Here is a 24,452-nt window from a genome sequence, read left to right on the forward strand (position 1 = left end):
GATGTTTCTGTGCTGGCGCAGGTTTTCCTCGCCAGACATAGTGGAAAAGCTTTCTGCTAAGATGTAGACCACAAAGGACGCTAAAGACGAAGGTACGATTCTCTCCGGAGCTAAGAGCCGCTCCCGGGCTTCTTTCGGCAGAAGCCGCGCTAAGAGAGCCCTGTGACCAGTACAATCGTCTTTGCGCAAAGAAGCCGCTTCTTCGGCTCCAGGAGCCGGAGAGAGCGGCATCATCGGAAAGGTGAAGAAGGATGCTGTATTACATTGGGATTGTGTGCGCAGCTTCCCAACTGATAGAAAACAGTACCTTACCACTCTCCTGACTTTTCCAATCACATGAATATTCGATTGGAAGCTGTTTTGGACAACTTTTCTTTTCTTCATGCCAAGCACTTGGCAGACCTCCGTGCAACGTTAGAACACGATGGGAGATGTTTTCTGTGCTGGCACACTTCCTCCTTGCCAGACGTAGTGGAAAAGCTTTTTGCTAAGATGTAGACCACAAAGGACGCTAAAGACGAAGGTACGATGCTCTCCGGAGCTAAGAGCCGCTCCCGGGCTTCTTTGGGCAGAAGCCGCGCTAAGAGAGCACTGTGACCGGTACAATCGTCTTTGCGCGAAGAAGCCGCTTCTTCGGCTCCAGGAGCCGGAGAGAGCGGCAGCATCGGAAAGGTGAAGAAGGATGCTGTATTGCACTGGGATTGTGTGCGCGGCTTGCCAACTGATAGAAAACAGTACCTTACCACTCTCCTGACTTTTCCAATCACATGAATATTCGATTGGAAGCTCTTTTGGACAACTTTTCTTTTCTTCATGCCAAGCACTTGGCAGACGTCCGTGCAACGTCCAGATCACGATGGGAAAATTTTTCTGTGCTGGCACAGTTTCTCCTTGCCAGATGTAGTGGAAAAGCTTACTGCTAAGATGTAGACCACAAAAGACGCTAAAGACGAAGGTACGATGCTCTCCGGAGCTAAGAGCCGCTCCCGGGCTTCCTTCGGTAGAAGCCGCGCTAAGACAGCACTGTGACCAGTACAATCGTCTTTGCGCGAAGAAGCCGCTTCTTCGGCTCCAGGAGCCGGAGAGAGCGGCAGCATCGGAAAGGTGAAGAAGGATGCTGTATTACATTGGGATTGTGTGCGCAGCTTGCCAACTGATTGAAAACAGTACCTTACCACTCTCCTGACTTTTCCAATCACATGAATATTCGATTGGAAGCTGTTTTGGACAACTTTTCTTTTCTTCATGCCAAGCACTTGGCAGACCTCCGTGCAACGTTAGAACACGATGGGATGCGTTTTCTGTGCTGGCACACTTCCTCCTTGCCAGACATAGTGGAAAAGCTTTCTGCTAAGATGTAGACCACAAAAGACGCTAAAGATGAAGGTACGATGCTCTCCGGAGCTAAGAGCCGCTCCCGGGCTTCTTTCGGCAGAAGCCGCGCTAAGAGAGCACTGTGACCGGTACAGTCGTCTTTGCGCGAAGAAGCCGCTTCGTCGGCTCCAGGAGCTGGAGAGAGCGGCAGCATCGGAAAGGTGAAGAAGGATGCTGTATTGCACTGGGATTGTGTGCGCAGCTTGCCAACTGATAGAAAACAGTACCTTACCACTCTCCTGACTTTTCCAATCACATGAATATTCGATTGGAAGCTGTTTTGGACAACTTTTCTTTTCTTCATGCCAAACACTTGGCGGACCTCGATGCAACGTCCAGAATACGATGGGAGATGTTTTCTGTGCTGGCGCACGTTTTCCTTGCCAGACATAGTGGAAAAGCTTTCTGCTAAGATGTAGACCGCAAAAGACGCTAAAGATGAAGGTACGATGCACTCCGGAGTTAAGAGCCGCTCCCGGGCTTCTTTCGGCAGAAGCCGTGCTAAGGAGAGCACTGTGAGCGGTACAATCGTCTTTGCGCGAAGAAGCCGCTTCTTCGGCTCCAGGAGCCGGAGAGAGCGGCAGCTTCGGAAAGGTGAAGAAGGATGCTGTATTACACTGGGATTGTGTGCGCAGCTTGCCAACTGATAGAAAACAGTACCTTACCACTCTCCTGACTTTTCCAATCACATGAATATTCGATTGGGAATCTCTTTTGGACAGCTTTTCTTTTCTTCATGCCAAACACTTGCAGACCTCCGTGCAACGTCCAGATCACGATGGGAGATGTTTTCTTTGCTGGCACAGTTTCTCCTTGCCAGACATAGTGGAAAAGCTTTCTGCTAAGATGTAGACCACAAAAGACGCTAAAGACGAAGGTACGATGCTCTCCGGAGCTAAGAGCCGCTCCTGGGCTTCTTTCGGCAGAAGCCGCCCTAAGAGAGCCCTGTGACCGGTACAATCGTCTTTGCGCGAAGAAGCCGCTTCTTCGGCTCCAGGAGCCGGAGAGAGCGGCAGCATCGGAAAGGTGAAGAAGGATGCTGTATTACATTGGGATTGTGTGCGCAGCTTGCCAACTGATAGAAAACAGTACCTTACCACTCTCCTGACTTTTCCAATCACATGAATATTCCATTGGAAGCTCTTTTGGACAACTTTTCTTTTCTTCATGCCAAGCACTTGGCAGACCTCCGTGCAACCTCCAGATCACGATGGGAAAAGTTTTCTGTGCTGGCACACTTCCTCCTTGCCAGACATAGTGGAAAAGCTTTCTGCTAAGATGTAGACCACAAAAGACGCTAAAGACGAAGGTACGATGCTCTCCGGAGCTAAGAGCCGCTCCCGGGCTTCTTTCGGCAGAAGCCGCGCTAAGGAGAGCACTGTGAGCGGTACAATCGTCTTTGCGCGAAGAAGCCGCTTCTTCGGCTCCTGGAGCCGGAGAGAGCGGCAGCATCGGAAAGGTGAAGAAGGATGATGTATTGCACTGGGATTGTGTGCGCAGCTTGCCAACTGATAGAAAACAGTACCTTACCACTCTCCTGACTTTTCCAATCACATGAATATTCCATTGGAAGCTGTTTTGGACAACTTTTCTTTTCTTCATGCCAAACACTTGGCAGACCACCATGCAACGTCCAGAACACGATGGGAGATGTTTCTGTGCTGGCGCAGGTTTTCCTTGCCAGACATAGTGGAAAAGCTTTCTGCTAAGATGTAGACCACAAAAGACGCTAAAGACGAAGGTACGATGCTCTCCGGAGCTAAGAGCCGCTCCCGGGCTTCTTTCAGCAGAAGCCGCGCTAAGAGAGCCCTGTGACCGGTACAATCGTCTTTGCGCGAAGAAGCCGCTTCTTCGGCTCCAGGAGCCGGAGAGAGCGGCATCATCGGAAAGGTGAAGAAGGATGCTGTATTACATTGGGATTGTGTGCGCAGCTTGCCAACTAATAGAAAACAGTACCTTACCACTCTCCTGACTTTTCCAATCACATGAATATTCGATTGGAAGCTGTTTTGGACAACTTTTCTTTTCTTCATGCCAAGCACTTGGCAGACCTCCGTGCAACGTTAGAACACGATGGGAGATGTTTTCTGTGCTGGCACACTTCCTCCTTGCCAGACGTAGTGGAAAAGCTTTTTGCTAAGATGTAGACCACAAAGGACGCTAAAGACGAAGGTATGATGCCCTCCGGAGCTAAGAGCCGCTCCCGGGCTTCTTTCGGCAGAAGCCGCGCTAAGAGAGCACTGTGACCGGTACAATCGTCTTTGCGCGAAGAAGCCGCTTCTTCGGCTCCAGGAGCCGGAGAGAGCGGCAGCATCGGAAAGGTGAAGAAGGATGCTGTATTGCACTGGGATTGTGTGCGCAGCTTGCCAACTGATAGAAAACAGTACCTTACCACTCTCCTGACTTTTCCAATCACATGAATATTCGATTGGAAGCTGTTTTGGACAACTTTTCTTTTCTTCATGCCAAGCACTTGGCAGACCTCCGTGCAACCTCCAGATCACGATGGGAAAAGTTTTCTGTGCTGGCACAGTTTCTCCTTGCCAGATGTAGTGGAAAAGCTTTTTGCTAAGATGTAGACCACAAAAGACGCTAAAGACGAAGGTACGATGCTCTCCGGAGCTAAGAGCCGCTCCCGGGCTTCTTTCGGCAGAAGCCGCGCTAAGAGAGCACTGTGACCAGTACAATCGTCTTTGCGCGAAGAAGCCGCTTCTTCGGCTCCAAGAGGCGGAGAGAGCGGCAGCATCGGAAAGGTGAAGAAGGATGCTGTATTACATTGGGATTGTGTGCGCAGCTTGCCAACTGATAGAAAACAGTACCTTACCACTCTCCTGACTTTTCCAATCACATGAATATTCCATTGGAAGCTGTTTTGGACAACTTTTCTTTTCTTCATGCCAAGCACTTGGCAGACATCCGTGCAACGTCCAGATCACGATGGGAAAAGTTTTCTGTGCTGGCACAGTTTCTCCTTGCCAGATGTAGTGGAAAAGCTTTCTGCTACGATGTAGACCACAAAAGACGCTAAAGACGAAGGTACGATGCTCTCCGGAGCTAAGAGCCGCTCCCGGGCTTCTTTCGGCAGAAGCGGCGCTAAGAGAGCCCTGTGACCGGTACAATCGTCTTTGCGCGAAGAAGCCGCTTCTTCGGCTCCAGGAGCCGGAGAGAGCGGCAGCATCGGAAAGGTGAAGAAGGATGCTGTATTACATTGGGATTGTGTGCGCAGCTTCCCAACTGATAGAAAACAGTACTTTACCACTCTCCTGACTTTTCCAATCACATGAATATTCGATTGGAAGCTGTTTTGGACAACTTTTCTTTTCTTCATGCCAAGCACTTGGCAGACCTCCGTGCAACGTTAGAACACGATGGGAGATGTTTTCTGTGCTGGCACACTTCCTCCTTGCCAGACGTAGTGGAAAAGCTTTTTGCTAATATGTAGACCACAAAAGACGCTAAAGACGAAGGTACGATGCTCTCCGGAGCTAAGAGCCGCTCCCGGGCTTCTTTCGGCAGAAGCCGCGCTAAGAGAGCACTGTGACCGGTACAATCGTCTTTGCGCGAAGAAGCCGCTTCTTCGGCTCCAGGAGCCGGAGAGAGCGGCAGCATCGGAAAGGTGAAGAAGGATGCTCTATTACACTGGGATTGTGTGCGCAGCTTGCCAACTAATAGAAAACAGTACCTTACCACTCTCCTGACTTTTCCAATCACATGAATATTCGATTGGAAGCTCTTTTGGACAGCTTTTCTTTTCTTCATACCAAACACTTGCCGACCTCCGTGCAACGTCCAGATCACGATGGGAGATGTTTTCTTTGCTGGCACAGTTTCTCCTTGCCAGATGTAGTGGAAAAGCTTTCTGCTAAGGTGTAGACCACAAAAGACGCTAAAGACGAAGGTACGATGCTCTCCGGAGCTAAGAGCCGCTCCCGGGCTTCTTTCGGCAGAAGCTGCGCTAAGGAGAGCACTGTGACCGGTACAATCGTCTTTGCGCGAAGAAGCCGCTTCTTCGGCTCCAGGAGCCAGAGAGAGCGGCAGCATCGGAAAGGTGAAGAAGGAAGCTGTACAACACTGGGATTGTGTGCGCAGCTTGCCAACTGATAGAAAACAGTACCTTACCACTCTCCTGACTTTTCCAATCACATGAATATTCGATTGGAAGCTGTTTTGGACAACTTTTCTTTTCTTCATGCCAAACAATTGGCAGACCTCCATTCAACGTCCAGAATACGATGGGAGATGTTTTCTGTGCTGGCGCAGGTTTTCCTTGCCAGATATAGTGGAAAAGCTTTTTGCTAAGATGTAGACCACAAAAGACGCTAAAGATGAAGGTACGATGCTCTCCGGAGCTAAGAGCCGCTCCCGGGCTTCTTTGGGCAGAAGCCGCGCTAAGAGAGCACTGTGACCGGTACAATCGTCTTTGCGCGAAGAAGCCGCTTCTTCGGCTCCAGGAGCCGGAGAGAGCGGCAGCTTCGGAATGGTGAAGAAGGATGCTGTATTACACTGGGATTGTGTGCGCAGCTTGCCAACTGATAGAAAACAGTACCTTACCACTCTCCAGACTTTTCCAATCACATGAATATTCGATTGGAAGCTGTTTTGGACAACCTTTCTTTTCTTCATGCCAAGCACTTGGCAGACCTCCGTGCAACATCCAGATCACGATGGGAGATGTTTTCTTTGCTGGCACAGTTTCTCCTTGCCAGACATAGTGGAAAAGCTTTCTGCTAAGATGTAGACCACAAAAGACGCTAAAGACGAAGGTACGATGCTCTCCGGAGCTAAGAGCCGCTCCCGGGCTTCTTTCGGCAGAAGCCGCGCTAAGAGAGCCCTGTGACCGGTACAATCGTCTTTGCGCGAAGAAGCCGCTTCTTCAGCTCCAGGAGCCGGAGAGAGCGGCAGCTTCGGAAAGGTGAAGAAGGATGCTGTATTACATTGGGATTGTGTGCGCAGCTTCCCAACTGATAGAAAACAGTACTTTACCACTCTCCTGATTTTTCCAATCACATGAATATTCCATTGGAAGCTGTTTTGGACAACTTTTCTTTTCTTCATGCCAAGCACTTGGCAGACCTCCGTGCAACGTTAGAACACGATGGGATGTGTTTTCTGTGCTGGCACACTTCCTCCTTGCCAGACGTAGTGGAAAAGCTTTTTGCTAATATGTAGACCACAAAAGACGCTAAAGACGAAGGTACGATGCTCTCCGGAGCTAAGAGCCGCTCCCGGGCTTCTTTCGGGAGAAGCCGCGCTAAGAGAGCACTGTGACCGGTACAATCGTCTTTGCGCGAAGAAGCCGCTTCTTCGGCTCCAGGAGCCGGAGAGAGCGGCAGCATCGGAAAGGTGAAGAAGGATGCTGTATTGCACTGGGATTGTGTGCGCAGCTTGCCAACTGATAGAAAACAGTACCTTACCACTCTCCTGACTTTTCCAATCACATGAATATTCGATTGGAAGCTGTTTTGGACAACCTTTCTTTTCTTCATGCCAAGCACTTGGCAGACCTACGGGCAACATCCAGATCACGATGGGAGATGTTTTCTTTGCTGGCACAGTTTCTCCTTGCCAGACATAGTGGAAAAGCTTTCTGCTAAGATGTAGACCACCAAAGACGCTAAAGACGAAGGTACGATGCTCTCCGGAGCTAAGAGCCGCTCCCGGGCTTCTTTCGGCAGAAGCCGCGCTAAGAGAACACTGTGACCGGTACAATCGTCTTTGCGCGAAGAAGCCGCTTCTTCGGCTCCAGGAGGCGGAGAGAGCGGCAGCATCGGAAAGGTGAAGAAGGATGCTGTATTACATTGGGATTGTGTGCGCAGCTTCCCAACTGATAGAAAACAGTACTTTACCACTCTCCTGACTTTTCCAATCACATGAATATTCGATTGGAAGCTGTTTTGGACAACTTTTCTTTTCTTCATGCCAAGCACTTGGCAGACCTCGTGCAACGTTAGAACACGATGGGAGATGTTTTCTGTGCTGGCACACTTCCTCCTTGCCAGACGTAGTGGAAAAGCTTTTTGCTAATATGTAGACCACAAAAGACGCTAAAGACGAAGGTACGATGCTCTCCGGAGCTAAGAGCCGCTCCCGGGCTTCTTTCGGCAGAAGCCGCGCTAAGAGAGCACTGTGACCGGTACAATCGTCTTTGCGCGAAGAAGCCGCTTCTTCGGCTCCAGGAGCCGGAGAGAGCGGCAGCATCGGAAAGGTGAAGAAGGATGCTCTATTACACTGGGATTGTGTGCGCAGCTTGCCAACTAATAGAAAACAGTACCTTACCACTCTCCTGACTTTTCCAATCACATGAATATTCGATTGAAAGCTCTTTTGGACAGCTTTTCTTTTCTTCATACCAAACACTTGCCGACCTCCGTGCAATGTCCAGATCACGATGGGAGATGTTTTCTTTGCTGGCACAGTTTCTCCTTGCCAGATGTAGTGGAAAAGCTTTCTGCTAAGATGTAGACCACAAAAGACGCTAAAGACGAAGGTACGATGCTCTCCGGAGCTAAGAGCCGCTCCCGGGCTTCTTTCGGCAGAAGCTGCGCTAAGGAGAGCACTGTGAGCGGTACAATCGTCTTTGCGCGAAGAAGCCGCTTCTTCGGCTCCAGGAGCCGGAGAGAGCGGCAGCATCGGAAAGGTGAAGAAGGATGCTCTATTACACTGGGATTGTGTGCGCAGCTTGCCAACTGATAGAAAACAGTACCTTACCACTCTCCTGACTTTTCCAATCACATGAATATTCGATTGGAAGCTGTTTTGGACAACTTTTCTTTTCTTCATGCCAAACAATTGGCAGACCTCCATTCAACGTCCAGGATACGATGGGAGATGTTTTCTGTGCTGGCGCAGGTTTTCCTTGCCAGATATAGTGGAAAAGCTTTCTGATAAGATGTAGACCACAAAAGACGCTAAAGATGAAGGTACGATGCTCTCCGGAGCTAAGAGCCGCTCCCGGGCTTCTTTGGGCAGAAGCCGCGCTAAGAGAGCACTGTGACCGGTACAATCGTCTTTGCGCGAAGAAGCCGCTTCTTCGGCTCCAGGAGCCGGAGAGAGCGGCAGCATCGGAAAGGTGACGAAGGATGCTGTATTACATTGGGATTGTGTGCGCAGCTTGCCAACTGATGGAAAACAGTACCTTACCACTCTCCTGACTTTTCCAATCACGTGAATATTCGATTGGAAGCTGTTTTGGACAACTTTTCTTTTCTTCATGCCAAGCATTTGGCAGACCTCTGTGCAACGTTAGAACACGATGGGAGATGTTTTCTGTTCTGGCACAATTTCTCCTTGCCAGACGTAGTGGAAAAGCTTTCTGCTAAGATGTAGACCACAAAAGACGCTAAAGATGAAGGTACGATTCTCTCCGGAGCTAAGAGCCGCTCCCGGGCTTCTTTCGGCAGAAGCCGCGCTAAGAGAGCACTGTGACCGGTACAATCGTCTTTGCGCGAAGAAGCCGCTTCGTCGGCTCCAGGAGCTGGAGAGAGCGGCAGCATCGGAAAGGTGAAGAAGGATGCTGTATTGCACTGGGATTGTGTGCGCAGCTTGCCAACTGATAGAAAACAGTACCTTACCACTCTCCTGACTTTTCCAATCACATGAATATTCGATTGGAAGCTGTTTTGGACAACTTTTCTTCATGCCAAACACTTGCAGACCTCCGTGCAACTTCCAGATCACGATGGGAGATGTTTTCTTTGCTGGCACAGTTTCTCCCTGCCAGACATAGTGGAAAAGCTTTCTGCTAAGATGTAGACCACAAAAGACGCTAAAGACGAAGGTACGATGCTCTCCGGAGCTAAGAGCCGCTCCCGGGCTTCTTTCGGCAGAAGCCGTGCTAAGGAGAGCACTGTGAGCGGTACAATCGTCTTTGCGCGAAGAAGCCGCTTCTTCGGCTCCAGGAGCCGGAGAGAGCGGCAGCTTCGGAAAGGTGAAGAAGGATGCTGTATTACACTGGGATTGTGTGCGCAGCTTGCCAACTGATAGAAAACAGTACCTTACCACTCTCCTGACTTTTCCAATCACATGAATATTCGATTTGGAAGCTCTTTTGGACAGCTTTTCTTTTCTTCATGCCAAACACTTGCAGACCTCCGTGCAACATCCAGATAACGATGGGAGATGTTTTCTTTGCTGGCACAGTTTCTCCTTGCCAGACATAGTGGAAAAGCTTTCTGCTAAGATGTAGACCACAAAAGACGCTAAAGACGAAGGTACGATGCTCTCCGGAGCTAAGAGCCGCTCCCGGGCTTCTTTCGGCAGAAGCCGCGCTAAGAGAGCCCTGTGACCGGTACAATCGTCTTTGCGCGAAGAAGCCGCTTCTTCGGCTCCAGGAGCCGGAGAGAGCGGCATCATCGGAAAGGTGAAGAAGGATGCTGTATTACATTGGGATTGTGTGCGCAGCTTCCCAACTGATAGAAAACAGTACCTTACCACTCTCCTGACTTTTCCAATCACATGAATATTCGATTGGAAGCTGTTTTGGACAACTTTTCTTTTCTTCATGCCAAGCACTTGGCAGACCTCCGTGCAACGTTAGAACACGATGGGAGATGTTTTCTGTGCTGGCACACTTCCTCCTTGCCAGACGTAGTGGAAAAGCTTTTTGCTAAGATGTAGACCACAAAGGACGCTAAAGACGAAGGTACGATGCTCTCCGGAGCTAAGAGCCGCTCCCGGGCTTCTTTGGGCAGAAGCCGCGCTAAGAGAGCACTGTGACCGGTACAATCGTCTTTGCGCGAAGAAGCCGCTTCTTCGGCTCCAGGAGCCGGAGAGAGCGGCAGCATCGGAAAGGTGAAGAAGGATGCTGTATTGCACTGGGATTGTGTGCGCGGCTTGCCAACTGATAGAAAACAGTACCTTACCACTCTCCTGACTTTTCCAATCACATGAATATTCGATTGGAAGCTCTTTTGGACAACTTTTCTTTTCTTCATGCCAAGCACTTGGCAGACGTCCGTGCAACGTCCAGATCACGATGGGAAAATTTTTCTGTGCTGGCACAGTTTCTCCTTGCCAGATGTAGTGGAAAAGCTTTTTGCTAAGATGTAGACCACAAAAGACGCTAAAGACGAAGGTACGATGCTCTCCGGAGCTAAGAGCCGCTCCCGGGCTTCTTTCGGTAGAAGCCGCGCTAAGAGAGCACTGTGACCAGTACAATCGTCTTTGCGCGAAGAAGCCGCTTCTTCGGCTCCAGGAGCCGGAGAGAGCGGCAGCATCGGAAAGGTGAAGAAGGATGCTGTATTACATTGGGATTGTGTGCGCAGCTTGCCAACTGATTGAAAACAGTACCTTACCACTCTCCTGACTTTTCCAATCACATGAATATTCGATTGGAAGCTGTTTTGGACAACTTTTCTTTTCTTCATGCCAAGCACTTGGCAGACCTCCGTGCAACGTTAGAACACGATGGGATGCGTTTTCTGTGCTGGCAAACTTCCTCCTTGCCAGACATAGTGGAAAAGCTTTCTGCTAAGATGTAGACCACAAAAGACGCTAAAGATGAAGGTACGATGCTCTCCGGAGCTAAGAGCCGCTCCCGGGCTTCTTTCGGCAGAAGCCGCGCTAAGAGAGCACTGTGACCGGTACAGTCGTCTTTGCGCGAAGAAGCCGCTTCGTCGGCTCCAGGAGCTGGAGAGAGCGGCAGCATCGGAAAGGTGAAGAAGGATGCTGTATTGCACTGGGATTGTGTGCGCAGCTTGCCAACTGATAGAAAACAGTACCTTACCACTCTCCTGACTTTTCCAATCACATGAATATTCGATTGGAAGCTGTTTTGGACAACTTTTCTTTTCTTCATGCCAAACACTTGGCAGACCTCGATGCAACGTCCAGAATACGATGGGAGATGTTTTCTGTGCTGGCGCACGTTTTCCTTGTCAGACATAGTGGAAAAGCTTTATGCTAAGATGTAGACCGCAAAAGACGCTAAAGATGAAGGTACGATGCACTCCGGAGTTAAGAGCCGCTCCCGGGCTTCTTTCGGCAGAAGCCGTGCTAAGGAGAGCACTGTGAGCGGTACAATCGTCTTTGCGCGAAGAAGCCGCTTCTTCGGCTCCAGGAGCCGGAGAGAGCGGCAGCTTCGGAAAGGTGAAGAAGGATGCTGTATTACACTGGGATTGTGTGCGCAGCTTGCCAACTGATAGAAAACAGTACCTTACCACTCTCCTGACTTTTCCAATCACATGAATATTCGATTGGGAATCTCTTTTGGACAGCTTTTCTTTTCTTCATGCCAAACACTTGCAGACCTCCGTGCAACGTCCAGATCACGATGGGAGATGTTTTCTTTGCTGGCACAGTTTCTCCTTGCCAGACATAGTGGAAAAGCTTTCTGCTAAGATGTAGACCACAAAAGACGCTAAAGACGAAGGTACGATGCTCTCCGGAGCTAAGAGCCGCTCCCGGGCTTCTTTCGGCAGAAGCCGCGCTAAGAGAGCCCTGTGACCGGTACAATCGTCTTTGCGCGAAGAAGCCGCTTCTTCGGCTCCAGGAGCCGGAGAGAGCGGCAGCATCGGAAAGGTGAAGAAGGATGCTGTATTACATTGGGATTGTGTTCGCAGCTTGCCAACTGATAGAAAACAGTACCTTACCACTCTCCTGACTTTTCCAATCACATGAATATTCCATTGGAAGCTCTTTTGGACAACTTTTCTTTTCTTCATGCCAAGCACTTGGCAGACCTCCGTGCAACGTCCAGATCACGATGGGAAAAGTTTTCTGTGCTGGCACACTTCCTCCTTGCCAGACATAGTGGAAAAGCTTTCTGCTAAGATGTAGACCACAAAAGACGCTAAAGACGAAGGTACGATGCTCTCCGGAGCTAAGAGCCGCTCCCGGGCTTCTTTCGGCAGAAGCCGCGCTAAGGAGAGCACTGTGAGCGGTACAATCGTCTTTGCGCGAAGAAGCCGCTTCTTCGGCTCCTGGAGCCGGAGAGAGCAGCAGCATCGGAAAGGTGAAGAAGGATGCTGTATTGCACTGGGATTGTGTGCGCAGCTTGCCAACTGATAGAAAACAGTACCTTACCACTCTCCTGACTTTTCCAATCACATGAATATTCCATTGGAAGCTGTTTTGGACAACTTTTCTTTTCTTCATGCCAAACACTTGGCAGACCACCATGCAACGTCCAGAACACGATGGGAGATGTTTCTGTGCTGGCGCAGGTTTTCCTTGCCAGACATAGTGGAAAAGCTTTCTGCTAAGATGTAGACCACAAAAGACGCTAAAGACGAAGGTACGATGCTCTCCGGAGCTAAGAGCCGCTCCCGGGCTTCTTTCAGCAGAAGCCGCGCTAAGAGAGCCCTGTGACCGGTACAATCGTCTTTGCGCGAAGAAGCCGCTTCTTCGGCTCCAGGAGCCGGAGAGAGCGGCATCATCGGAAAGGTGAAGAAGGATGCTGTATTACATTGGGATTGTGTGCGCAGCTTGCCAACTGATAGAAAACAGTACCTTACCACTCTCCTGACTTTTCCAATCACATGAATATTCGATTGGAAGCTGTTTTGGACAACTTTTCTTTTCTTCATGCCAAGCACTTGGCAGACGTCCGTGCAACGTTAGAACACGATGGGAGATGTTTTCTGTGCTGGCACACTTCCTCCTTGCCAGACGTAGTGGAAAAGCTTTTTGCTAAGATGTAGACTACAAAGGACGCTAAAGACGAAGGTATGATGCCCTCCGGAGCTAAGAGCCGCTCCCGGGCTTCTTTCGGCAGAAGCCGCGCTAAGAGAGCACTGTGACCGGTACAATCGTCTTTGCGCGAAGAAGCCGCTTCTTCAACTCCAGGAGCCGGAGAGAGCGGCAGCATCGGAAAGGTGAAGAAGGATGCTGTATTGCACTGGGATTGTGTGCGCAGCTTGCCAACTGATAGAAAACAGTACCTTACCACTCTCCTGACATTTCCAATCACATGAATATTCGATTGGAAGCTGTTTTGGACAACTTTTCTTTTCTTCATGCCAAGCACTTGGCAGACGTCCGTGCAACCTCCAGATCACGATGGGAAAAGTTTTCTGTGCTGGCACAGTTTCTCCTTGCCAGATGTAGTGGAAAAGCTTTTTGCTAAGATGTAGACCACAAAAGACGCTAAAGACGAAGGTACGATGCTCTCCGGAGCTAAGAGCCGCTCCCGGGCTTCTTTCGGCAGAAGCCGCGCTAAGAGAGCACTGTGACCAGTACAATCGTCTTTGCGCGAAGAAGCCGCTTCTTCGGCTCCAGGAGCCGGAGAGAGCGGCAGCATCGGAAAGGTGAAGAAGGATGCTGTATTACATTGGGATTGTGTGCGCAGCTTGCCAACTGATAGAAAACAGTACCTTACCACTCTCCTGACTTTTCCAATCACATGAATATTCCATTGGAAGCTGTTTTGGACAACTTTTCTTTTCTTCATGCCAAGCACTTGGCAGACATCCGTGCAACGTCCAGATCACGATGGGAAAAGTTTTCTGTGCTGGCACAGTTTCTCCTTGCCAGATGTAGTGGAAAAGCTTTCTGCTACGATGTAGACCACAAAAGACGCTAAAGACGAAGGTACGATGCTCTCCGGAGCTAAGAGCCGCTCCCGGGCTTCTTTCGGCAGAAGCCGCGCTAAGAGAGCCCTGTGACCGGTACAATCGTCTTTGCGCGAAGAAGCCGCTTCTTCGGCTCCAGGAGCCGGAGAGAGCGGCAGCATCGGAAAGGTGAAGAAGGATGCTGTATTACATTGGGATTGTGTGCGCAGCTTCCCAACTGATAGAAAACAGTACTTTACCACTCTCCTGACTTTTCCAATCACATGAATATTCGATTGGAAGCTGTTTTGGACAACTTTTCTTTTCTTCATGCCAAGCACTTGGCAGACCTCCGTGCAACGTTAGAACACGATGGGAGATGTTTTCTGTGCTGGCACACTTCCTCCTTGCCAGACGTAGTGGAAAAGCTTTTTGCTAATATGTAGACCACAAAAGACGCTAAAGACGAAGGTACGATGCTCTCCGGAGCTAAGAGCCGCTCCCGGGCTTCTTTCGGCAGAAGCCGCGCTAAGAGAGCACTGTGACCGGTACAATCGTCTTTGCGCGAAGAAGCCGCTTCTTCGGCTGCAGGAGCCGGAGAGAGCGGCAGCATCGGAAAGGTGAAGAAGGATGCTCTATTACACTGGGATTGTGTGCGCAGCTTGCCAACTAATAGAAAACAGTACCTTACCACTCTCCTGACTTTTCCAATCACATGAATATTCGATTGGAAGCTCTTTTGGACAGCTTTTCTTTTCTTCATACCAAACACTTGCCGACCTCCGTGCAACGTCCAGATCACGATGGGAGATGTTTTCTTTGCTGGTACAGTTTCTCCTTGCCAGATGTAGTGGAAAAGCTTTCTGCTAAGATGTAGACCACAAAAGACGCTAAAGACGAAGGTACGATGCTCTCCGGAGCTAAGAGCCGCTCCCGGGCTTCTTTCGGCTGAAGCTGCGCTAAGGAGAGCACTGTGAGCGGTACAATCGTCTTTGCGCGAAGAAGCCGCTTCTTCGGCTCCAGGAGCCAGAGAGAGTGGCAGCATCGGAAAGGTGAAGAAGGAAGCTGTACAACACTGGGATTGTGTGCGCAGCTTGCCAACTGATTGAAAACAGTACCTTACCACTCTCCTGACTTTTCCAATCACATGAATATTCGATTGGAAGCTGTTTTGGACAACTTTTCTTTTCTTCATGCCAAACAATTGGCAGACCTCCATTCAACGTCCAGAATACGATGGGAGATGTTTTCTGTGCTGGCGCAGGTTTTCCTTGCCAGATATAGTGGAAAAGCTTTCTGATAAGATGTAGACCACAAAAGACGCTAAAGATGAAGGTACGATGCTCTCCGGAGCTAAGAGCCGCTCCCGGGCTTCTTTGGGCAGAAGCCGCGCTAAGAGAGCACTGTGACCGGTACAATCGTCTTTGCGCGAAGAAGCCGCTTCTTCGGCTCCAGGAGCCGGAGAGAGCGGCAGCTTCGGAATGGTGAAGAAGGATGCTGTATTACACTGGGATTGTGTGCGCAGCTTGCCAACTGATAGAAAACAGTACCTTACCACTCTCCAGACTTTTCCAATCACATGAATATTCGATTGGAAGCTGTTTTGGACAACCTTTCTTTTCTTCATGCCAAGCACTTGGCAGACCTCCGTGCAACATCCAGATCACGATGGGAGATGTTTTCTTTGCTGGCACAGTTTCTCCTTGCCAGACATAGTGGAAAAGCTTTCTGCTAAGATGTAGACCACAAAAGACGCTAAAGACGAAGGTACGATGCTCTCCGGAGCTAAGAGCCGCTCCCGGGCTTCTTTCGGCAGAAGCCGCGCTAAGAGAGCCCTGTGACCGGTACAATCGTCTTTGCGCGAAGAAGCCGCTTCTTCGGCTCCAGGAGCCGGAGAGAGCGGCAGCTTCGGAAAGGTGAAGAAGGATGCTGTATTACATTGGGATTGTGTGCGCAGCTTCCCAACTGATAGAAAACAATACTTTACCACTCTCCTGATTTTTCCAATCACATGAATATTCCATTGGAAGCTGTTTTGGACAACTTTTCTTTTCTTCATGCCAAGCACTTGGCAGACCTCCGTGCAACGTTAGAACACGATGGGATGTGTTTTCTGTGCTGGCACACTTCCTCGTTGCCAGACATAGTGGAAAAGCTTTCTGCTAAGATGTAGACCACAAAAGACGCTAAAGACGAAGGTACGATGCTCTCCGGAGCTAAGAGCCGCTCCCGGGCTTCTTTCGGCAGAAGCCGCGCTAAGGAGAGCACTGTGAGCGGTACAATCGTCGTTGCGCGAAGAAGCCGCTTCTTCGGCTCCAGGAGCCGGAGAGAGCGGCAGCATCGGAAAGGTGAAGAAGGATGCTGTATTGCACTGGGATTGTGTGCGCAGCTTGCCAACTGATAGAAAACAGTACCTTACCACTCTCCTGACTTTTCCAATCACATGAATATTCGATTGGAAGCTGTTTTGGACAACTTTTCTTTTCTTCATGCCAAACACTTGGCAGACCACCATGCAACGTCCAGAACACGATGGGAGATGTTTCTGTGCTGGCGCAGGTTTTCCTTGCCAGACATAGTGGAAAAGCTTTCTGCTAAGATGTAGACCACAAAGGACGCTAAAGACGAAGGTACGATTCTCTCCGGAGCTAAGAGCCGCTCCCGGGCTTCTTTCGGCAGAAGCCGCGCTAAGAGAGCCCTGTGACCAGTACAATCGTCTTTGCGCGAAGAAGCCGCTTCTTCGGCTCCAGGAGCCGGAGAGAGCGGCATCATCGGAAAGGTGAAGAAGGATGCTGTATTACATTGGGATTGTGTGCGCAGCTTCCCAACTGATAGAAAACAGTACCTTACCACTCTCCTGACTTTTCCAATCACATGAATATTCGATTGGAAGCTGTTTTGGACAACTTTTCTTTTCTTCATGCCAAGCACTTGGCAGACCTCCGTGCAACGTTAGAACACGATGGGAGATGTTTTCTGTGCTGGCACACTTCCTCCTTGCCAGACGTAGTGGAAAAGCTTTTTGCTAAGATGTAGACCACAAAGGACGCTAAAGACGAAGGTACGATGCTCTCCGGAGCTAAGAGCCGCTCCCGGGCTTCTTTCGGTAGAAGCCGCGCTAAGAGAGCACTGTGACCAGTACAATCGTCTTTGCGCGAAGAAGCCGCTTCTTCGGCTCCAGGAGCCGGAGAGAGCGGCATCATCGGAAAGGTGAAGAAGGATGCTGTATTACATTGGGATTGTGTGCGCAGCTTGCCAACTGATTGAAAACAGTACCTTACCACTCTCCTGACTTTTCCAATCACATGAATATTCGATTGGAAGCTGTTTTGGACAACTTTTCTTTTCTTCATGCTAAGCACTTGGCAGACCTCCGTGCAACGTTAGAACACGATGGGATGCGTTTTCTGTGCTGGCACACTTCCTCCTTGCCAGACATAGTGGAAAAGCTTTCTGCTAAGATGTAGACCACAAAAGACGCTAAAGATGAAGGTACGATGCACTCCGGAGTTAAGAGCCGCTCCCGGGCTTCTTTCGGCAGAAGCCGTGCTAAGGAGAGCACTGTGAGCGGTACAATCGTCTTTGCGCGAAGAAGCCGCTTCTTCGGCTCCAGGAGCCGGAGAGAGCGGCAGCTTCGGAAAGGTGAAGAAGGATGCTGTATTGCACTGGGATTGTGTGCGCAGCTTGCCAACTGATAGAAAACAGTACCTTACCACTCTCCTGACTTTTCCAATCACATGAATATTCGATTGGAAGCTGTTTTGGACAACTTTTCTTTTCTTCATGCCAAACACTTGGCGGACCTCGATGCAACGTCCAGAATACGATGGGAGATGTTTTCTGTGCTGGCGCACGTTTTCCTTGCCAGACATAGTGGAAAAGCTTTCTGCTAAGATGTAGACCGCAAAAGACGCTAAAGATGAAGGTACGATGCACTCCGGAGTTAAGAGCCGCTCCCGGGCTTCTTTCGGCAGAAGCCGTGCTAAGGAGAGCACTGTGAGCGGTACAATCGTCTTTGCGCGAAGAAGCCGCTTCTTCGGCTCCAGGAGCCGGAGAGAGCGGCAGCTTCGGAAAGGTGAAGAAGGATGCTGTATTACACTGGGATTGTGTGCGCAGCTTGCCAACTGATAGAAAACAGTACCTTACCACTCTCCTGACTTTTCCAATCACATGAATATTCGATTGGGAATCTCTTTTGGACAGCTTTTCTTTTCTTCATGCCAAACACTTGCAGACCTCCGTGCAACGTCCAGATCACGATGGGAGATGTTTTCTTTGCTGGCACAGTTTCTCCTTGCCAGACATAGTGGAAAAGCTTTCTGCTAAGATGTAGACCACAAAAGACGCTAAAGACGAAGGTACGATGCTCTCCGGAGCTAAGAGCCGCTCCCGGGCTTCTTTCGGCAGAAGCCGCGCTAAGGAGAGCACTGTGAGCGGTACAATCGTCTTTGCGCGAAGAAGCCGCTTCTTCGGCTCCTGGAGCCGGAGAGAGCAGCAGCATCGGAAAGGTGAAGAAGGATGATGTATTGCACTGGGATTGTGTGCGCAGCTTGCCAACTGATAGAAAACAGTACCTTACCACTCTCCTGACTTTTCCAATCACATGAATATTCCATTGGAAGCTGTTTTGGACAACTTTTCTTTTCTTCATGCCAAACACTTGGCAGACCACCATGCAACGTCCAGAACACGATGGGAGATGTTTCTGTGCTGGCGCAGGTTTTCCTTGCCAGACATAGTGGAAAAGCTTTCTGCTAAGATGTAGACCACAAAAGACGCTAAAGACGAAGGTACGATGCTCTCCGGAGCTAAGAGCCGCTCCCGGGCTTCTTTCAGCAGAAGCCGCGCTAAGAGAGCCCTGTGACCGGTACAATCGTCTTTGCGCGAAGAAGCCGCTTCTTCGGCTCCAGGAGCCGGAGAGAGCGGCATCATCGGAAAGGTGAAGAAGGATGCTGTATTACATTGGGATTGTGTGCGCAGCTTGCCAACTGATAGAAAACAGTACCTTACCACTCTCCTGACTTTTCCAATCACATGAATATTCGATTGGAAGCTGTTTTGGACAACTTTTCTTTTCTTCATGCCAAGCACTTGGCAGACCTCCGTGCAACGTTAGAACACGATGGGAGATGTTTTCTGTGCTGGCACACTTCCTCCTTGCCAGACGTAGTGGAAAAGCTTTTTGCTAAGATGTAGACCACAAAGGACGCTAAAGACGAAGGTATGATGCCCTCCGGAGCTAAGAGCCGCTCCCGGGCTTCTTTCGGCAGAAGCCGCGCTAAGAGAGCACTGTGACCGGTACAATCGTCTTTGCGCGAAGAAGCCGCTTCTTCGGCTCCAGGAGCCGGAGAGAGCGGCAGCATCTGAAACGTGAAGAAGGATGCTGTATTGCACTGGGATTGTGTGCGCAGCTTGCCAACTGATAGAAAACAGTACCTTACCACTCTCCTGACTTTTCCAATCACATGAATATTCGATTGGAAGCTGTTTTGGACAACTTTTCTTTTCTTCATGCCAAGCACTTGGCAGACCTCCGTGCAACCTCCAGATCACGATGGGAAAAGTTTTCTGTGCTGGCACAGTTTCTCCTTGCCAGATGTAGTGGAAAAGCTTTTTGCTAAGATGTAGACCACAAAAGACGCTAAAGACGAAGGTACGATGCTCTCCGGAGCTAAGAGCCGCTCCCGGGCTTCTTTCGGCAGAAGCCGCGCTAAGAGAGCACTGTGACCAGTACAATCGTCTTTGCGCGAAGAAGCCGCTTATTCGGCTCCAAGAGGCGGAGAGAGCGGCAGCATCGGAAAGGTGAAGAAGGATGCTGTATTACATTGGGATTGTGTGCGCAGCTTGCCAACTGATAGAAAACAGTACCTTACCACTCTCCTGACTTTTCCAATCACATGAATATTCCATTGGAAGCTGTTTGGGACAACTTTTCTTTTCTTCATGCCAAGCACTTGGCAGACATCCGTGCAACGTCCAGATCACGTTGGGAAAAGTTTTCTGTGCTGGCACAGTTTCTCCTTGCCAGATGTAGTGGAAAAGCTTTCTGCTACGATGTAGACCACAAAAGACGCTAAAGACGAAGGTACGATGCTCTCCGGAGCTAAGAGCCGCTCCCGGGCTTCTTTCGGCAGAAGCCGCGCTAAGAGAGCCCTGTGACCGGTACAATCGTCTTTGCGCGAAGAAGCCGCTTCTTCGGCTCCAGGAGCCGGAGAGAGCGGCAGCATCGGAAAGGTGAAGAAGGATGCTGTATTACATTGGGATTGTGTGCGCAGCTTCCCAACTGATAGAAAACAGTACTTTACCACTCTCCTGACTTTTCCAATCACATGAATATTCGATTGGAAGCTGTTTTGGACAACTTTTCTTTTCTTCATGCCAAGCACTTGGCAGACCTCCGTGCAACGTTAGAACACGATGGGAGATGTTTTCTGTGCTGGCACACTTCCTCCTTGCCAGACGTAGTGGAAAAGCTTTTTGCTAATATGTAGACCACAAAAGACGCTAAAGACGAAGGTACGATGCTCTCCGGAGCTAAGAGCCGCTCCCGGGCTTCTTTCGGCAGAAGCCGCGCTAAGAGAGCACTGTGACCGGTACAATCGTCTTTGCGCGAAGAAGCCGCTTCTTCGGCTCCAGGAGCCGGAGAGAGCGGCAGCATCGGAAAGGTGAAGAAGGATGCTCTATTACACTGGGATTGTGTGCGCAGCTTGCCAACTAATAGAAAACAGTACCTTACCACTCTCCTGACTTTTCCAATCACATGAATATTCGATTGGAAGCTCTTTTGGACAGCTTTTCTTTTCTTCATACCAAACACTTGCCGACCTCCGTGCAACGTCCAGATCACGATGGGAGATGTTTTCTTTGCTGGCACAGTTTCTCCTTGCCAGATGTAGTGGAAAAGCTTTCTGCTAAGATGTAGACCACAAAAGACGCTAAAGACGAAGGTACGATGCTCTCCGGAGCTAAGAGCCGCTCCCGGGCTTCTTTCGGCAGAAGCCGGCCTAAGAGAGCACTGTGACCAGTACAATCGTCGTTGCGCGAAGAAGCCGCTTCTTCGGCTCCAGGAGCCGGAGAGAGCGGCAGCTTCGGAAAGGTGAAGAAGGATGCAGTATTACACTGGGATTGTGTGCGCAGCTTGCGAACTGATAGAAAACAGTACCTTACCACTCTCCTGACTTTTCCAATCACATGAATATTCGATTGGAAGCTCTTTTAAACAGCTTTTCTTTTCTTCATGCGAAACACTTGCAGACATCCGTGCAACGTCCAGATCACGATGGGAGATATTTTCTTTGCTGGCACATTTTCTCCTTGGCAGATGTAGTGGAAAAGCTTTCTGCTAAGATGTAGACCACAAAAGACGCTAAAGACGAAGGTACGATGCTCTCCGGAGCTAAGAGCCGCTCCCGGGCTTCTTTCGGCAGAAGCCGCGCTAAGAGAGCACTGTGACCGGTACAATCGTCTTTGCGCGAAGAAGCCGCTTCTTCGGCTCCAGGAGCCGGGGAGAGCGGCAGCTTCGGAAAGGTGAAGAAGGATGCTGTATTGCACTGGGATTGTGTGCGCAGTTTGCCAACTGATAGAAAACAGTACCTTACCACTCTCCTGACTTTTCCAATCACATGAATATTCCATTGGAAGCTCTTTTGGACAGCTTTTCTTGTATTCATGCCAAACACTTGCAGACCTCCGTGCAACGTTAGAACACGATGGGAGATGTTTTCTGTGCTGGCAGAGTTTCTCCTTGCCAGATGTACTGGAAAAGCTTTTTGCTAAGATGTAGACCACAAAAGATGATAAAGACGAAGGTACGAGGCTCTCCAGACCTAAGAGCCGCTCCCGGGCTTCTTTCGGCACAAGCCGCGCTAAGAGAGCCCTGTGATCGGTACAATCGTCTTTGCGCGAAGAAGCCGCTTCTTCGGCTCCAGGAGCCGGAGAGACCGGCAGCATCGGAAACGTGAAGAAGGATTCTGTATTGCACTGGGATTGTGTGCGCAGCTTGCCAACTGATAGAAAACAGTACCTTACCACTCTCCTGACTTTTCCAATCACATGAATATTCGATTGGAAGCTGTTTTGGACAACTTTTCTTTTCTTCATGCCAAGCACTTGGCAGACCTCCGTGCAACGTTAGAACACGATGGGAGATGTTTTCTGTGCTGGCGCAGGTTTTCCTTCCTGACATAGTGGAAAAGCTTTTTGCTAAGATGTAGACCACAAAAGATGATAAAGACGAAGGTACGATGCTCTCCGGAGCTAAGAGCCGCTCCCGGGCTTCTTTCGGCAGAAGCCGCGCTAAGGAGAGCACTGTGAGCGGTACAATCGTCTTTGCGCGAAGAAGCCGCTTCTTCGGCTCCAGGAGCTGGAGAGAGCGGCAGCATCGGAAAGGTGAAGAAGGATGCTGATTGCACTGGGATTGTGTGCGCAGCTTGCCAACTGATAGAAAACAGTACCTTACCACTCTCCTGACTTTTCCAATCACATGAATATTCGATTGCGAGCTGTTTTGGACAACTTTTCTTTTCTTCATGCCAAACAATTGGCAGACCTCCATGCAACGTCCAGAACACGATGGGAGATGTTTTCTGTGCTGGCGTAGGTTTTCCTTGCCAGACATAGTGGAAAAGCTTTCTGATAAGATGTAGACCACAGAAGACGCTAAAGATGAAGGTACGATGCTCTCTGGAGCTAAGAGCCGCTCCCGGGCTTCTTTCGGCAGAAGCCGCGCTAAGAGAGCCCTCTGATCGGTACAATCGTCTTTGCGCGAAGAAGCCGCTTCTTCGGCTCCAGGAGCCGGAGAGAGCGGCAGCATCGGAAAGGCGAAGAAGGATTCTGTATTGCACTGGGATTGTATGCGCAGCTTGCCATCTGATGGAAAACAGTACCTTTCCACTCTCCTGACTTTTCCAATCACATGAATATTCGATTGGAAGCTGTTTTGGACAACTTTTCTTCTCTTCATGCCAAGCACTTGGCAGACGTCCGTGCAACGCTAGAACACGATGGGAGATGTTTTCTGTGCTGGCACACTTCCTCCTTTCCAGACATAGTGGAAAAGCTTTTTGCTAAGATGTAGACCACAAAAGACGCTAAAGACGAAGGTACGATTCTCTCCGGATCTAAGAGCCACTCCCGGGCTTCTTTCGGCAGAAGCCGCGCTAAGAGAGCACTGTGACCGGTACAATCGTCTTTGCGCGAAGAAGCCGCTTCTTCGGCTCCAGGAGCCGGAGAGAGCGGCAGCATCGGAAAGGTGAAGAAGGATGCAGTATTGCACTGGGATTTTGTGCGCAGCTTGCCAACTGATGGAAAACAGTACCTTACCACTCTCCTGACTTTTCCAATCACGTGAATATTCAATTGGAAGCTGTTTAGGACAACTTTTCTTTTCTTCATGCCAAGCACTTGGCAGACCTCCGTGCAACGTTAGAACACGATGGGAGATGTTTTCTTTGCTGGCACACTTCCTCCTTGCCAGACGTAGTAGAAAAGATTTTTGCTAAGATGTAGACCACAAAAGACGCTAAAGACGAAGGTACGATGCTCGCCAGAGATAAGAGCTGCTCCCGGGTTTCTTTCGGCAGAAGCCGCGCTAAGAGAGCACTGTGACCGGTACAATCGTCTTTGCGCGAAGAAGCCGCTTCGTCGGCTCCAGGATCGGAGAGAGCGGCAGCTTCGGAAAGGTGAAGAAGGATGCTGTATTGCATTGGGATTGTGTGCGCAGCTTGCCAACTGATAGAAAACAGTACTTTACCACTCTCCTGACTTTTCCAATCACATGAATATTCGATTGGAAGCTGTTTTGGACAACTTTTCTTTTCTTCATGCCAAGCACTTGGCAGACCTCCGTGCAACGTTAGAACACGATGGGAGATGTTTTCTGTGCTGGCACACTTCCTCCTTGCCAGACGTAGTGGAAAAGCTTTTTGCTAATATGTAGACCACAAAAGACGCTAAAGACGAAGGTACGATGCTCTCCGGAGCTAAGAGCCGCTCCCGGGCTTCTTTCGGCAGAAGCCGCGCTAAGAGAGCACTGTGACCGGTACAATCGTCTTTGCGCGAAGAAGCCGCTTCTTCGGCTCCAGGAGCCGGAGAGAGCGGCAGCATCGGAAAGGTGAAGAAGGATGCTCTATTACACTGGGATTGTGTGCGCAGCTTGCCAACTAATAGAAAACAGTACCTTACCACTCTCCTGACTTTTCCAATCACATGAATATTCGATTGGAAGCTCTTTTGGACAGCTTTTCTTTTCTTCATACCAAACACTTGCCGACCTCCGTGCAACGTCCAGATCACGATGGGAGATGTTTTCTTTGCTGGCACAGTTTCTCCTTGCCAGATGTAGTGGAAAAGCTTTCTGCTAAGATGTAGACCACAAAAGACGCTAAAGACGAAGGTACGATGCTCTCCGGAGCTAAGAGCCGCTCCCGGGCTTCTTTCGGCAGAAGCCGGCCTAAGAGAGCACTGTGACCAGTACAATCGTCGTTGCGCGAAGAAGCCGCTTCTTCGGCTCCAGGAGCCGGAGAGAGCGGCAGCTTCGGAAAGGTGAAGAAGGATGCAGTATTACACTGGGATTGTGTGCGCAGCTTGCGA

The sequence above is a fragment of the Ammospiza caudacuta genome, chromosome 5 (genome assembly GCF_027887145.1).
Source record: "Ammospiza caudacuta isolate bAmmCau1 chromosome 5, bAmmCau1.pri, whole genome shotgun sequence".
NCBI classification, from domain to species: Eukaryota; Metazoa; Chordata; class Aves; order Passeriformes; family Passerellidae; genus Ammospiza; species Ammospiza caudacuta.